At 41.6% G+C, this 18078-nt stretch overlaps 1 protein-coding gene across 5 annotated transcripts in view; it reads right to left on the reverse strand.

The window, feature by feature from the left end:
- VTI1A (vesicle transport through interaction with t-SNAREs 1A) overlaps positions 1-18078 on the reverse strand; it is a 368659-nt gene that overhangs the window by 34279 nt on the left and 316302 nt on the right. The window lies entirely within an intron of this gene.

Raw genomic sequence — 18078 nt, forward strand, 5'->3', positions numbered from 1 at the left:
CCTCCTTCATGTGGTCGGCTGCCGCTTTTACGTTTGGGGAAGGAAAGCTTGGGCCAAAAGGATGAGCTGTACTGCTAGTATGGGAGATGTGTTACATCTATCTCAATAAGTAACTGTACCTCAACTTAATAAGCTAGGATCATCATTAGGCCCCTTATCCAATTCTAAGGCAAGCACAGACCAGACAGGCCTCTCGGTTCAAGCAAACATAATGGGAAAGAACTGGATCTCATATGGAAAATAACAATGATAATTTACTGAATTAGGTTTAAAAAGAAAAACTTTATTGAAGTTCGTGAAACATTTTGAAGTGGGATGTTATGATTGTCCTTTACTATTGAGTTTAAGTACTATCTTTGCATTAAAAACTCTAACCACTGTTTTCTACTTCTGTTGCTGCCTTCTTGCATCACTGTCTTTAAGATTTCTGTAGCACCTCTTCTTTCAAATGTGCTCTCCCATCCTCATCTTATTTCAGATGATCATCCTCAATGACAAGTTCAGTAACACTAATTACAAAGAAGACTGATCCAGATACACATTCAAAGCCCTGTGACAAAACCTCATTCTTTTCCCTTGTGAAAACATGCACATATATTTACAACCTAATTCCTTAACAATTAAATAAAAGAACTGTTGTAAACCCCTGACACCAGAGGTATGGCTGAGAAGGCATTTTGAATTTTAAGACCAGGTACTTTAAAATTTCTGGAAATAGACTCCTTTACCGTAACTCAAAGTGCTTTCCCTTTCTTTTTTTAGGCAAAGTGAGTTCCGTTTATTTCACCATTTTTGTGTTAGTTGAGCACTGAAATAAAAAGTCTTTCCCCATGTTTGGTTTAGAAATATCTCAAATGCTGTTTAGCCTTTTCATTTTTCCAAAGTGACTTTGATTTATAACTTCAACATTCAGATATATATACGTCTCTCTGTGAGGAACAGACTCTTTACTAAATCTGAGCTGAAAAAACTGATTTTCAAAAGTAATGCAGTTTTAATTGCTAACCCAGGAATAGCCCAACACCTAGCCACTAAAATTCAGACGTTTTTAAAGATGTCTCCAAAAACTGGGACCCAACAAAATCAAACTACTGTACTTTTGAAACTCCGGGACAAAGAATCAATTCAAAATATTATAACGGGAAAGGATAGCTCATGCCATTGGCTGTACATCATCTTAGATGATTATATGCCATTGTCTGGTGCCAGTAGGGCAAAAGTTATTTGCACAAGCACCGTGAAATAAAGCTATAACTTTTGGGTCCTGGATTGTCCTTATGGTTCTCTCTATGTTCTATAACCATCTCTTCCATTGTGCTTCTGATATGTAGTCATTGTACTATGTTAATCACATTGCAGATACAGTGAAGGTTGAAACAAAGAGGCTGTGTCTATACTGGCGCGATCTTGCACCAGGGCTATGCAAATGAGGCTCAGCATGGAATATCGCTGAGCCTCATTTGCATAACTAATGAGCCACCATTTTTGCGGAAGACGCTCTTGTGCAAGACGGAGCTGTCTACACTGCCCCTTCTTGCACAAGAAAAACCCTCTTGTGCAAAGCCATTATGCCTGAAAATAATCAGCATAACGGCTTTGCGCAAAAGGGTTTTTCTTGCGCAAAAAGGGGCAGTGTAGACAGCTCCGTCTTGCGCAAGAGCCTCTTCTGCAAAATGGCGGCTCATTAGTTATGCAAATGAGGCTCGGCGATATTCCACGCTGAGCCTCATTTGCATAGCTCTGGCGCAAGATCGCGCCAGTATAGACACAGCCAGAGTGTTTACAATAATGCCAATAATACACATTACTACACATACATCAAGACACTAAGGGCATGTCTATACTTACCAGAAAATTGATGTTCTGGAGATCAATTTTCTATTGTCTGATTTAGTGGGTCTAGTATAGACCTGTAAATTGAACGCTGAGGGCAGCTCCCACTGGCCTCCTGCTCTGTGGACGCTGCCACGGCTCAGCTTAAGGTAAGCTGACTCCAGCTACACATTTTGACAACCTTCTTGGTCTAGTGTAGACCAGGCCTGAATGTCGTAGGCTTAGGTTCAAGAATGTTTGCAAGAACAACCTTAACTTTTAACATTGAACCTGCAAGCTGGGAAGATGCAGCTTATAACACTGGAGGGCTGCGTTGTGCCAGAGGGTCAAAAAGGCAGAAGAGAGGTGGCTGAAAGAGGAAAACAAAGAGGAAAGCTCAGCAGGGCTTATGCCTGCATTACTTGTGGCAAGGGCTATCCCTGAAGCACAGGACTCTTCAGCCACTTGCATTGCTGGAACTTGGCTCATTTCTGCAACTGACCTGCTTTGGTGTTTACATCTTTCCGGATGGAGGGTTGCCACACACATGCACCACACTCAGATTCTCATGCATGTGGGAAGCATAACTTTGAACGTTCAGATTTTGGTGGTTTTGCCTTTTCATACCAACCGATGCATTCTTTAAAAGATTGATTGCTTTTAAATGTAAACCTATCTGTCTTCTGATTCTGAATCCTGCTTTAAGACAGGATTAAAAAAAGTGAATGCAAAACCAGATTATTTTGCTATTGCAAGGTTTTTTGTTAATAGCAATTATAGCTGGAAAGTACATCTTATTGTCTACCTCTGCTCAGTGACAATTTTGGCCATTACAGAAAGAAAGAGCTTAACATACAAAACTACACTTGTAGAAGCTGTAAAATCCTTGTTTAAAATATATTGGTTTAAATCTCATTTATTAACATGAAACATGATAACACTTGTGAAAATTACTTCAGGGGAATGTAATTCAAGTCTCTTCACATCTGGGTCCTGAAATTCATTACTGAGCAGTAGAATTGAAGACTGGGGGCATCTCTCAGCCATGAATGCCATGGGCTGCAATACTGGAAGACTTTGCAAGTGAAGCATTATGTTGAAGGAAGACTAGCAAAGAACATGTAGAAGCTACAGAATCTACAGCTAGCAACTTTCCCTCTGAGTTAGTACTGCACCCATGTTCCAGCATGTTGTTAATGAGCACATGGAACGGCTATTTTTTCAGAGATGTAAAACTGTGCTACTAAGCATTTGTGAGTCATTGAAAGTTCTCCTGAGGAGAGTAAGGACATTATAATCCAATCCCAGCACAGCCAATTACACTCTGCCTACCCAAATTCCTTCTCCAATTTCCACTGTACCCTCCTTACCACATTTCCTAAAATCTGGCACAATGTTCCTGTGCTCTTTTGAACTTAAAGATAAGCTGCAGTTCAGAGGTTGGCGAAGAGATTCCTACATGTATCTCAACTACCTACTTCAAAGGGTGCAGTGAAAGTTTAATTAACATACCTTGAGATTCTCACATGAAAGATGCTCCAGAAGTGGAAAAGACTATTTATCGCACGGCACTACACTTCTGCATAGCGCTTGATAGACTCCCTATCAATATATAGAAACTCCAGATGACCCAGCAAGAAAGGGATCGGACTAAAGATGCTCAGAAGAATCGTTATTGTACTCCTGTTCTGTAATAATACCTTGAGAATATCTCCTTTTCCCCGTACTGCATCAAGTTTAAATGTGATGATCCTCGTCTTCATGGCCCTGCATAATCCCAAGACGGTCTACATTTCTGACCTCATCACTTACCGTGTCACATCTTGCTCCCTTTTCTATGACAATGAAGCCTGGCTTTTTCCATAAATACTTTGGTCACTTCTACTTTGGCACCCCTAGTTATTAAGCTGATTCCCAGTTCTCTTCCACCAAGCAATAAACTACCTCAAATCCATAGATAAAAGACTCACTTCTTTCATGGCTCCCAGGAGAGATAAAACCATAATAATTATTTTTAAAAATTAATGCATCAAGTCTAGACTGAGAAACTGAAAGATCTTGGTGCTGTTTGCTTCATCCTCTCACTTCCCTACTCTCTGCTATTACTGATAGTCATTGCATCACATGTAAAAACTCCTTCAGGCATGTGTCTGCGTTGGTGTCATAAAATATCCAGCTCACTTTTGGCCATCATAACAGTAATTAATAAAGAGTTATTAATAATCAAATAAAAACATAATATTAATTTCCCTAACTGTCTCTGTTTCATAGGTCATACTTGAGTAAGTATGGCAATTCCCAGAAATGTTGCCACTAGAAGGTAGAATTTCAATAAATTACATCACTCTGTCAACTAATCAGTGTGCTACTTACTACTCTATTATTCCTGGAAATGTTGCCTTCTGACATGGCATTTTGGAACACTGAAAAAATGGTGGCAACCGCAAGGGGATAAGCAGTGGTAGCCAACAACCCACGTACCAGTGTGTCTATGTTTGCCAAAGCATCATCATCATTTTATTTCTGGCTTTGGCCTTCTACAAAGTTAGCCAAGCAACTTATTACAGACAGCCCTAAGATGGAGGAATGTTTCAAAACAGATTTTAAAAAAGTCTGGTCTGCAAATTGTGGAAAGGAAAAACTGGTGGAGCTGAAATAATATATTTTAATGTAAGCTTCTTAAAATATCGTCCTACTTAAACACAATTTGGATAAAGGCTTTAAAAAGTTGCATAGTTTCTCTAACTGGTTTTCTAATCTAGAATGTCTGCTATCTAATTTAATCTTATCTAGCTCTTAAAGTGACAATGCTGAACAACGGCAGGCCAAATTAGAAGCAGGAAATGTTCTTCTGTCTACAAAGTCTGGGTAGGTGTAACAAAAAAAGAAACGGCATTTTTGTAAACCAGACAACTACTGAACATTCTATGGAACTGAGTAAATAGTAACATTCTTTGGAACTGAGTCCTCAGTGATTCATTCATTTCTATCAAAAATTCTGCAGCTAATCGGGATTCCAAAAAAAGAAAAAAAAAAAAAAGAAAAAAAATTCTATGTTTTTTGTCCTATATTAATTGGTGCTTACCAACAGCTTCTCAGAATCTGAGACAATTCATCCTCTTTCCAACTAAAACTGTTATTTACTTGTGTTGCTCCAAAATTCTTTCGTCGTGATAAAGTGGATCAACCCAATCTAAATGTTTTGATCTATTACATATGTGGAAAATGAGACACTGGCACAAGAAAAACAGCTGCTTTCTAAGTGCTGTGTCTAAACTGCCTCTACTGCACAGCATGGGGGCAAGTGAATCAGCCTCTTCCAATGGAAACTGCTTTACCTTTGAGGCTCCATGTAATATGGGAAAGGAAAGTCAAAGCCTACTTTAAAGGACAGAATTGAGCTAAATGTTACTTGCAAATGGATTAATTTCCTCAACATGCAGATTGATCTACTGTGGGTTTTTTTTTCGTACTGGAAGCATTCTGCAACGGTTCTGATACAAGTGAGCCACAATTAACCTGGAATCCATTGAAAGGGCATTATTTAATTTGGCCTAAAATTAAGAGTAAAAGTGAAAACAATATAAAGGAGGCTGAAAAAATATGCTTGGGTGAAATTTAAAATAAAACATTTCTAGTTAAATATGCTCCAGCAAGATTTGCAGTCGCAATATCTGTGTCAGTGCTTAAGAACCTGAAAGTAAAATTTGCTAAAAACATAGATGAAACTGACCTGTCTGTTATCACTCTCCAAGCACAGACAAATGCCAACAGCAGACAAACAGCATAGACAGCAAAAAGCAAATTAGATATTTTTAAAACAGTTTTAATTATCTGAGGTCAGCCTGTGGCAGTTTTAACACTCTAATATGTTAGTAGTACCATATGTAAAGACATGAAAAATGTCTTTTCATATGGTACTAATAAAATGTTGAGGCATAGGGCCATACTCCAGGGCCCCTGGAGTGTGCCTGTGTGTCAGTCTCCCTGTGCAACATTATCATCTGCATGTAAATATCAGTGCCTCCAACTATGACTATGCACGTACAAACGGCTGTGCATACAAATTCTTCAAACAAGCATTTCAGGGGCCCCTTTTAAGATTTGACCCTGGGTAGTTAGACTGTAGCAGGAGATACAAGTTAATTCAAATTCAGTGTAAGAATAGCGAAACTTCATTGTTTCGGTGCCAGTTCTAACCAAGTTCCCCTAATCATCTTCCTGTTTCAACTTTACTATCTGCGTTCCATTAAAAAAATTCCCAGGCTAATTCCACTCAGCTGCACCATCCAATCCCACTTTTCACACTATATTCAGTCACACAACAATTTAAACCTCACAGCTAAATCTGGAACACTGAATGCAATACGATTGGTTGCATTATCTCCTGTGAATGGAACTCAAGAGAACATGTGTGGACTCCTTGCAGCCATATGAAATAAACCCCACGGCATCCATACCATAAGTGATTGGCCACCCTTCATTAGAATTCAGGTTGCCAGCTGAGCTCAGAACTTTCACATCCTATGTTATTTACAGAAAACTTTTAAACAGTACAAACAAACAAAAACGCCTCAACCCTCCTAGAAAACCTTGATATGCTCAGTAAAACTAATATCAAAGAACAGCTATGGAAGTTTTTTGGTGGGAGGAGGCAACACACAACACAAAGTTGTCCATGACTGCAATAAATCAGCACACTGAAAAGAGTTTAATGAGGCCACTGTATAGAAGGTAGGAAAAAGAAGCGTAAGGTCAGCTCTTATAGCATGAAGTAAATTGATTATATCTACCCTACTGGTGAGAAATATAGTGATATCAGCTGTCATGCTCCTCAGCTGCATGGAACAGCACTTGTTTTACTAGACTGCAAGATTACATCTGGGTTTAAACCCAAAGGTGACAAATTGAATTGGCATGAAGAATAATGTTGGGCTTTGTTTTTTTTTTTTTTTAAATCTATGTTGTTATACTGAATAAGACAAAACTTACATTTAAAAGAAGGCTTTATTTGCCACACACATGATCTTAAGAAACCAAACAAGGCTTTTCTCTCTCCCTAAGTCAGTATAATAATGGTAGTTTTGTTTAAGATGCTTGTTTGTACAAAAGCCTGAAGATATATAGGCCTCAGTGTAATCCTATAGCTGAGAGTAAGGCCTAAATGAAAACAAATCTTACTAGCAGATCTTCTATTTTAACAGCAGCTCTATTCAAATATGCTGATTATACTCCAAGATAACCCGGTACACAATTTAGGGCTGATCACTTTAGCAAACATGAGCTCAGTGTTGTAATTTTCTAGTCTTTCATTTTGCAGGATAGCCACAAAGACCCCCACAACTACCTCATTAGAGTTACATAACTTCAGGCCAACGGTTTCTTCAGAGAGTGAGAGACAGACAGAGAGAACCAGAAGCAGAAGCTAATTTAAAAGGTTTGCATTAGATTCTGAGAGATTTGATTTTATTGCTCCTGAATGATGAAGAACATTTTCCATTTTCTCTCGCTTACACACAGAGTAAATACTGTATGCATTGATGGCATCCAGATTTTTTTACATGACAAACAAGAGCTACATAAATGAATGAAAATAATGTGCAAAAAACAACAATTTTCTGAAATTTACTATTATTCTGAAATGGAAACAACTCCTATATATGTGAGCATAAAGAAACAGAGAGAGAGAATTAACCCTTTAGAAGAAATTATGTCAGAGCTTTATCTTACTAAGTTTATTAGTTTTACTGAGCAAATACAATTCTGCAGTCAGGAATACTACATCTACACCGCGGCACTATTTTGGGACACTGGAGGTAACCCACGTCTTAACAGTGAACCTGTTATATTTCCAAATATAACAGGCTTGCTATTCTGACAACCCTGTAAACCTTGTTCCACAAGGAGTAAGGGACATTTCTGAATAACGAGTTATTTCAAAATGACAAAATAAGCTATTTTGAGCTACAGGTGCAGTGTAGATGCACCCTTAGTTGGGCCTGGGCCTGCTTTGAGTAGGGAGTTGGACTAGATGGCCTCCTGCAGTGGTCATTTTAGTCCAATAAAAGCAGGACCACCCCCAACAAAATGACTTCCACACAGTAGGTTAACAAAGCCATCCATTTTATTTTGATCCATTGAGGAAATGTAAAATACTTTCAGTTTTGTGTTAGAATTAGTTTTTTAGATTCTTTCCTCCCCATGTTTCCTGTTGAAAACCCATGAGGGAGGGCCTATGGATCACTCACTAAATTTCCTCCAACTTCTCAGAGGGGAGGCAGTATTGCAGAGTGGCTAGAGCACTAGACTAGGACTCGGGAGACCTGGCTTCTATTCCCAGCTCTACTTTTGGCCTCCTTGGTGACCTTGAACATATCAGTTCACTTCTTTATGCCTCAGTTTCACCACCTTTCAGTAAAGAAGATACCCAGCTTTCTGTACAGTTCTTTGAGATCTACTAATAAAAACTAGGTATTATATTATTCTTCTGCCAAAGATAAGAGGTAGGGATAAACTATAGAAAAAAGCTGAAAGTCCAGCCCTAAAATTCTGTGTGTCTTGGGCTATTCACACTGAGCCTTTCTTCACACCAATTCAAAGGCTCATTGCAATCTGATCAACATGTAGTTCCCATGGAAATCCCAAATAGCTGCCTATGGAGCTCCTCATGTACGTGTGTGGAGTGGGGGGAGAAGGAGGACCAGGGAGTTCTGTGCAAGAAGCAACCCTGGCTGTTGCTGGATTACTTTTTGCAAGGAATTTCCTGTGGGAATTTTTGGATTAGGAGACTAACTACATCCCACCCACAGTCCCACTTACTGATGCATGGAGCCCTTGATAAGTCCTTCCTAGAGTCTCAGGAAGAAGTGGGGAAATTGCCCGTAAAATTTCAGAGCACACACCCTATGCCGAATCCACACATAAATCAGGAAAAATGACTAGGACTGTTTGACAATCTGTTCTTTTCACCACAAGCGCCGTTCACCGCAGGCAGAGTACAAGTTTTAGCAAGTCTGTTGTCTTTAGTAGGAGCGTTGTTAACTCAACAAGAGTCCACTGAGTGAGGAGCTCCAGATTTTTGAGGAAAATTGAAGTCTAAACAAGGCTAATGATGGACTAACCTTGGAAGGACCAATGCTTTGGTTCAGATTCTTCGTGTGACCTTCAGAAGCCTTCTCATTCCCTCTCTGGCTCTCGCACCCCCTTTCTTCTAAGAAGATTCTACTCCCTTCCATCCTTCCTCCTTGATCCCCTCCTACTCTGTCCCCCATCCTGTTGCATGCATGTCTCATACTCCACTCAACTAACTCACTCAATCTCTATTCACCTGCTCTCCTTACATCTGAAGAAGCACCCACTAACTTTCCTGACAAGTCCATTATCCACTGAAAGTTCCAATCACCATAACATCTCAGAGTGCCTCACACACATTTATCTATTTATTGCTACAATGTGCCTGTCAAGTAGAGAGGTTCCTTTTCACAGTGTACAGAGGTACTACGAGATGAAGTGACTTGTCCACAGTCACAGAAAGTAACTGGCAGATTAGGGAATTGACCCTTGATCTTCTAAGTTGTAGTTAGGGCTCTGGACAACAAGACCAATCTTCCACTCTGGGATTTCAGATCACCTCCACCTTCAGTGGCCAGCTGCTTAATTAAAATCTCATGTAATTCAGGCTTGGCTGGGGTAAAAACCACTCACTGCATTCCAAGGAGCCTCTCCCTTAGTTAATGCCTGGAACACGTGGTAGACAGAGACCTCATGATATAACTATGAATAGCTGTACTGGATCAGATTCATGATGTGTCTAGTCAGTTTGCTGTCTCTGATTGAGGCTAGCCCCTAATGCGTCAGAGAAAGCCGCAAGAAACTCAGAAGGCATAAGAATGTCTATACAGGCTCAGACCAAAGATCCACCTAGTCCAGTATCTTATCTTCTGACCATGGCTAGTACAAAGAGCCCCAGAGGGAATGAACAGAAGATGTAATCATTAAGTGACCCATTCCTTATCACCCATTCTCAGCTTCTGAGGCAGAAAGGTAATGTTCTCATCCTAATGTGCTCACCCTACTCTCTGTTAGTTACTGACTAGCATAATCCCCGAAAGGAAGGTTTCAACTCCTTTCCAACTATCTTTTTGTTAGTATTAACTGTAACAACTCTGGATGTTCTTATTTACATATCTATCAGTCCTGCTACAGTCACTTCCTGCGTCAATGAGGTCCACAGATTAATTATGCATTATGTAAAAAAGTATGTATGATACTGGGAAATTGGAAAAAAAATAGGGATAGTGTTGGGGCAGAAGTTATTTTTAATCGGGAGCAAGTATTTTTGTTTTAAACCAATCTCTGCATGCTTTTGTTTTCTGGGGCATGATGGAGAAATGGAAGACCTCAACTGACTGATCATATATTGTTTCTTTCTTATTCATACTCATCATTTGCCTGTTCTTTGAAAAATGAAAATTTTCATGACACAATGGCTAGGCTGACTCTTTTATGGTGCTGAACTCAGTACAGCAGGGGAAGTAAGAAAGGGGGGTTATTAAGTTTATTAGCAGCTCCAAACATAATACTTCAATGTTGGAAGTAAAGCAATCCAGCTACACAATTTGAGAGGAATGAACATTTGGCTTCAACTACAGCTCATATGTAACATATAAAAAACGATTTCTCTATTGGAAGTCCTATGGAGTCAGTTTTTACACTACCTTGATCAAACCAAGAATTAATGTTTCAGCTGGCTTCCATTCCTGTACAGCAGTATAATGTACATGTACTAGTAGTGTTATTTCTGCCCTTCCCTTTTCATATCAGTATTTCCTCCAGCTTATCTTTTTTTTTCCTTCCCTTATTTCTTTGAATTCAAAACTCCAGTGATTTTTTAAAAAATCGGTAATGTACTATTAATGAAATACAGAAAAGACAGCCAAATATTATAGACTGAACAAGTTAAACAGTCACACCATAGACAGAATTGCTATGTAGATGAGAAGGTTGACAGTGGGGTAAAATCATAATGAAAAGAGAGACATCTAGGACAGATAAGTCCACAAAAAACTATGAAGCTAAGAATAGCTACAATCCATCTTAAATAATATACCATAAAGAACCTATAAAACAATAGGAGGGAGACCACATTTTTGTGAAAAAAAACAGGAAATCTGATCCTATTTGACCTCTGACACACACTTCTAACATGACTGTGAGGAAGTCACTTTAACATCTCTGTGCTTCTGTTTCTCCATCTGTAGAATGAAGATAAAACACTCATTCAAACTGCAATGCTTTGAGATACTGGGATGGAAGGTGCTATCTAAACACAAAGTATTGTTCTTGTACGCTACCTGCAGTAACCCTACAGTAGGTAGTGGTTACATGTACATGTACAGGTATCTTCCATGTTATTAGGCAAAAAGGGATTTGATATATCCCTCAAATGTCCAGGGTGTGCACACTGCACCCCGAAACCGGTGCAAGCAGCTGAAAACCAGACAGGTGTTGCAGTTGCTCTTGCCTTCTGACAGAGGTGGAGAGCTTTGAAATTTGTGTACAGGCCGTGTTGGGAGAGGTTGCTCAGGTGAGTCCCACATACCTTGGCAATCCCCTAACTCCAGCCCATCCGCAAGTAACTTAAGGCTCTGTCTATACTGCCCGATTATTTTGAAATAACAGAGTGTGCATCTGCACAGCAAGCCCATGATTTCAAAATTATTTTGAAATAATGGGCTTCTTAATCTGACTTCTGTCACCTTGCTTTCATGAGGAGTAAGGGAAGTCAAAGGGAGAGTGTTCTTCCTTAGACTTCCTGCAGTGTCGACAGCGCCAAAAGCCGAATTAAGCTATTGCGACTTCAGCTACATAATTACCGTAGCTGAAGCTACATATCTTAATTTGACTTTTGCCCTGTCGTGTGGATGTGTCCTTGGAGTGATACCAGATGGGTCAGGCGTTCTGGTACAGTGGGAATTAAAGGTTGCTCAAATCAGTCCAGCCTCATTAGTATTATATCAGGTTGTCATTATTCCGTATGGAAACCAACATTTCTGCTTAGTGTACATGGGCATGTGTAGACGCTTCCCCCAAATCATAAAATGCTGGCAGAGAAATGCAGGCCATGCACGTATTGACAAAATCGTGGTTCTGATATGCTAGTTCACTTTTCCCCTAGGGTGTGGAGGCCTTGGCAAATACTGATCTAAAAGCCAATGGGGGAACAAATGAAGGAGACTAGAAATGACAAATAAGTGGCTGATCACATCTGGAAACCAACTCAGATAAAGCAAAGACAATAGCAAGTGACTGGGGACTGATACTGCTTCTGCACGTTACGCCAACTGATTACGTGAAAGGAATAACGAAGTCCTATTAATCACTGGGTCTAGTAGAAGAGGGAGATAAGTCAGCTAATCAAGTATGCTGTCACCAGCTAAGATACACTTTTGTGCTGCTCCAAAAAAAATCAACAGGTAAGTTATTGGTCCTTATCAGTAAAAGCAGCCATATTTTAATATGTGCTGCTTCACCGCACCCTGTTTGGGAAAAGATTGATAAGCAAAATGATGATGCTTTAATGAGTGTAATGACACACTCCTTGCATTGTTGCCAAGCAGTTACTCCAACATTCAGCAGTTTACTTAGAAACATGCCCCTTCCCTGCCTCTGTAAGTCGACCAGCATAATTATTCTTGTAGCAACCCCCTATTTTACTTTACTTAAAAAAAAAAAACAGAATTACTGTAAATGGGTATCTTTGAAAGGAGGGTGGCAGGCAGCTTTTGGTACAGTGCTTACCAAGAAGTCCTTCATCAAAGGAGCCTTTGTGAGCATGCTCTGGAACAAAGCCAATCAGATCATCTTGCTGTCTGTCTCTGAAGAAAATTCGCCCCTGGCATGCAAGCCAAGCCAAGCTCTGTAGACAGGGTGACTGCACTTCTAGTCCAACCTGTCTTAGCTGAGTGAAAAAATGCTGAAGGGAAAATTACCTGTTTGGCTCCAGACTGAATTAACTTTTTAATATACAAGTATGTTTATTATTTTCCTTTAAGAGTGCCTGCCTATCTAATATATTCATTAATGTTATCTGGTCACTACACTTGAAATATTATAAAAAATGTGCAAATGTAATAAGGCTGCAGTGCTTAGAGGCAAAGCAAGATGCATTTTCTAATTATATGACAGAAAACAACATCGTTATTAATAATGATAGAACAGCACCATCCTTCTTATGTCGAGCTAGTCCACAAAGGGATGGTTTGTCCATCGTATTCAGTGTATTGGTATAAGTGGGAGGCACGGATGTCAGTTTCCCAAATCAACAGGCCACAAACAATTCTTAACTCCAAACCAATTGTGACCACCCCGAATCCTGCCTTCAGATATGAGTAAGTGCACGTGGTACGGTCTCTCCTCCTAGACGGCTTTGAAACAAGAGTCTGTTCTTATTTCATATTGGGCCCCTTTGTCATGAGGATCGTCAAGATTCTCCACTGTAATATGACCCTGGGATGGAAATCCACCTGCTCCTTCTCTCCCCTGGGAGCAAATCATCTTTGTCATCCTTAAACCATTTCCTGAGACACTTAAGGTGGGATTCACCTTTGTAAAGGTAAAATTGTAGGGAGAGAGCTGAGAATTTCTAGCTATGATCTGCACTCTTACGCTCTTCTCTTGAGCCAGTTGTAATCTTTTCAGCCAGCTCGCTGCCAGGCCTTGCAACTATCTCAAATTCCTCCTCCTTTCTGCCACTCCCCTTTACCATTTCCTCCTGCTCCCTGCATTCTCTCGTTTCTCCTTTTAGAAACACCTTGTAAGTGCCAGACAGGAATTTCCTGACACAATGTCCTGCAAAAAACAAGCAAGCGATAACGGCAAGAACAATTGTTAGTAGTGAGCCCTAACAACACAACAGAATTTAAATAAGCAGGCAGCTTTGGCCTTTGGAATCTGTCCACTCTAAATGACTCTTCTTCCTCTAGTAGCACGTCTACTTTAAGTCATGTGCACTGTCCTTTTAAATGAACGAAAATACGGGATTATATATCTACAGTCATGTAAATATTCCCCAGAACCACAAACATCACATTTCTTCCTGTATTTTACTACTTTCCCGCTTTGGGCAGTTACATAACCTAGAAGTTTTAAATCCAGGGATGAGTGAAATAAGAACTAAATGAAGAAAAAAAATACCTACAAAAAATTCACAGAGATCCATCTTTCTCCAGAAATATTACACCTGCTCTAAATATTAGGCAGGAAAACACAATTTTTAAACTCTCAGGGTATGTCTACACTACCACCCTAGTTCGAACTAGGGTGGCTAATGTAGTCATTCAAACTTCCAAATGAAGCCCGGGATTTAAATATCCCAGGCTTTATTTGCATGTTCCCGGGCGCCGCCATTTTTAAATGCCCCATAGTTCGAACTACCTGCAATGAGGAGAAATCGGAGTTCAAATTAGGAGCTTTAATTCGAACTACCTAGCCCGTGCCGCGTGTAGCCGCGGGCAGGTAGTTCGAACTATGGGGCATTTAAAAATGGCGGCGCCCGGGGAACATGCAAATAAAGCCTGGGATATTTAAATCCCAGGCTTCATTTGCAAGTTCGAATGACTACATTAGCCACCCTAGTTCGAACGAGGGTGGCAGTGTAGACATACCCTCATATTGCATGCTATGTCCAAAAAAGAGCTTGGGAACGGTCATGCTTATTCCTTCATAAATAATTGGCTCAGCTGCGCTCTAATGTCCCTTCATATCACCAGCTGAGCTAACGGTCTGCCATGCTGCCTCTCAAAGCTCGACATACATAGAGGGTGAAGTTGTGGTCCATGGTGTTGGTGGTCCATACAGCACTTCCGCCTGGTCTGCGAGAAGCTGGGGGTACTCATGGTGCTGGAGTTTTCTCTGGTTTCTAGCTGTGAAATTCCACTAAAAGTGAATACTTTCAAAATAGTAACTTTTCCACATAAGCAAATGGAATGGGTGTGTGTGTGTGGCCAGTTTAGTGATGTATGTGTGTGTGTCCCCAAATGATGCAACTGAACCATTTAAGGAGATGGGAAACGTCCTCCACTGTGCTTCCCAAAGGGATAGGTGATCTTAGGTTGCATGTGTCTGTCAACTAAGCATGTGTGGGGACACACACAATGCCTCAGCAGCTGATCTGAAATACCCCCATTAATATTTGTAATTTTACTCAGGGGCCTGACACAAGATAGCTTAAAGGACTTATATGTTTTACAACCATCGGAGCAATCACTCCTACTGTAGGGTGTGTCACCATCATACCAGATTCTCCTAGTTCATATGTCCCCAGCATACGACGGTGAGGAGGTCAAAATTCTGGGCATATCCTAGAGGCCATGATGCACGAGAGACCAATTCCTCAGGTGCTCCCTGAAGCATAGTTCTTGTGTGCCCTAGGCTGGACATCTTGAATATTGCTCGTGAGGAGCAAGTGCACACAACTGTAAAAAACAAAGGAGGACTGTGCTCCCAAGAGGTAGCTGGGGCATGTTTTGCTTTTTGCCTGCAAAGTGAAAGGGACATTAAACAGCCCATTCTCACAACTCTTTTGTGAGGCAGGAAAATCATCATTCCTACGTTATAAATCGGGGGTGGGCCGGATCTGGTCTGCCAAGTAGGTTGAGGCCCTGCTGCTCCTCTGCTCCCAAGCTGAATGGGGCCTGCGGGCAGCGGGACCGCATGCAAAACATCCTCCCACCCTGCGAGGAGCATGCTGCACTTCCAAGTGCTACGCGCTCCTCTCAGGGAGGGAGGAGACATGGCGGGCTCCCCTGCTCCCAGGCCCTGATCGGGCGGGAGGAGCATGCAAAGTTTCCTCCACCTGCTCTCCCGCCCTGCGAGGAGCGCATGAACTTCAAAGTGCCATACACTCACGTAGGGTGGGGGCCAGGCAAAGGAGGCTTCGCACAGCTTCCCCGCCCCTAGGCTCTGATTGGCGTGGGGGCGGGGGACGTGCGCAAAGCCTCCTCCCGCCCTGCGAGGAGCGCTTAGCACTTTGCCCCCCCTTCGCACTAGGCTCCCATGCCGGGCCCTGCCACATGCTCCTTGCAGGGCGGGAGTAGGGTGGGAGGAAGCTTCGGGCGCTCCCCCCGCTCCCAGGCCAATCAAGGCGTGCGGATGGGGGATCTGCACAAAACTTCTTTCGCCCTGCCCCAACCCTGCAAGGAGTGTGCAGCACATCAAAGAGCAATGTGCTCCTTGCAGGGCGGGAGGAAGCTTCGGGCGCTCCCCCGCCCCCAGGCTCTGATTGGCATGGGGGTGGGGGAAGCACCTGAAGCCTCCTCCCGCCCTACCTCCACCCTTCAAGGAGCATGCAGCAGGGCCCAGCATGGGTGCCTAGTGCGAGGGAGGGGCAAAGGGGCTTCCCCACCCCCAGACCAATCATGGTCTGTGGGTGGGGTAGCCCATAAGTGCACTGGTCACGCCCATTTCAATTTAGGTCCTGCCCGGAGGCACATCAAAACTTTTTGAAGTGGTCCCCGGCCAAAAATTATTGCCCACCCCTGTTATGGAGATGGAGACAGAGACGTTAAGAGACTTGTCTAATGCCACAGGGAGTCAGCACCAAAAATGGGGTTAGAATGCAGATTTCTTGGCTCCCACTAGCGTGTTTACATCACTGAATTATTTGTCTGCTTTTAGGCCTTCATCTAAAGCCCAGAGAAATCAATTGGAACCTTTCCATTGACTCCACTGAGTTTTGGATCAGGCCTGTAATCACTTTAGCATGGGTCAGAATTAAAACCAGCCTCCCAAGATATGGCCAAGATATTTTCAGGGAGCTATTTTACATCATATTTGATAATGCAATCAACAGAGATTGTTTTTGCCAGTGTGGTGCAATTTTGTCAGAGATCTTTTAAGGAAAAGAAGAGGTGTACGTTCACTGTTGGAATCAAGACAAAATAAAAAAAAAAGTAATGAAACATGGTTACCAGTAGTTCCTTGGCTGGAGTTTGGGAGGTTGAAGAGTTATGAAAATGAGACACTGTGTTGAAACACCACTTTTGAACACAAAGCCATACTTTGCGTGTTTACAGCTAGATCTTTTCCAAGACCTCGTTCAGCAAAGTAACTAGCCATAGTTTGCCACAGCCCTACAGACAAAAGAAAATGGTGATGGTAATAGTCATTGACCCTCTTGGGGGGGAAAAAAAGGCTTATTTGAATGTACCTAAGGGCATGGCTATAGAAGGACCTTATTTTGAAATAACAACACCCAAAATAATAATTTCGAAATAGCGTGTCCACACTACAGGGAAGCCTTAAAATTAGTCCGAGACAGACTCCCTTAATGTGGACATGCTACCTCAGACTTAGAGCCCCAGGAAGCATTGGGGAGTAATTACTTTGAATGACTCTGGGAAGTAGTTATTTCGAAAGAGCAGCACCGGGGTATCCATACTACTGCTATTTCAAAATAAGCGTTATTCCTTGTGGAAAGCACGAGTTAATATTTCAAAATAACCAGCCCCTTATTTCAAAATAACGGACTTGGTAGTGTGGACGCTCGGCTTGTTATTTTGAAATAAGGGAAGTTATTTTTAAATAACCACCTAGTGTAGAACAGGGCCTAGTTATTTCTCACCTTTATTACCTTAGACTTCTCCAGTATGACTTTTTGCCTATCTAGTCTATCCAAAATGCTGCTAAACAGAGCACAGGTTATCTAACCCCTTGCTCATTGCTACAGCCACAAGACCATTCTGACTTATTATACGTGACTTTATATACAGGTTGAACCTCTCTAGGATGGCATTACCTGGTCCAGCAACATCTGTGGTCCAGCATGATTTTAGTTAGCTGGATGCCCACTTATCATGCATGTGGTCAAGTTTCCCGTGGTATCAAAGTTTGTTTACAGCCACCAGTCCTGGCGGTCAGTGTCCTGTGCTGTTATTTAGCTCGAATTTACCCCAACTGTCTTCTAAGAGGCCCAGCAAGCAATGGAATTGTTAGTAATGCTGCTAGGCCCTCTGTGGTTCGGCAAATTGTCTGGTTTAGCACTGGGCAGAATTAGAGGGTGCTGAATTAGAGAGGTTTAATCTGTACTGGCAAGTATCCAGTTCTTTTCCTTAAAAATATACGCCCTTTGCTTCTTGGTGCACTATATTGTCATCACACCTTGCTCTCAAGTGCCCAACACACACCAGGCACTCCAACACACACCCTGGGAAGGATAGAAAATGAGTAGAATTCATCCTAACCATGCGTACTTAGGAAAGAGGTATG

The sequence above is a fragment of the Pelodiscus sinensis genome, chromosome 8, assembly GCF_052426305.1.
Source record: "Pelodiscus sinensis isolate ZL-2025 chromosome 8, ASM5242630v1, whole genome shotgun sequence".
In the NCBI taxonomy this organism is placed as follows: domain Eukaryota; kingdom Metazoa; phylum Chordata; order Testudines; family Trionychidae; genus Pelodiscus; species Pelodiscus sinensis.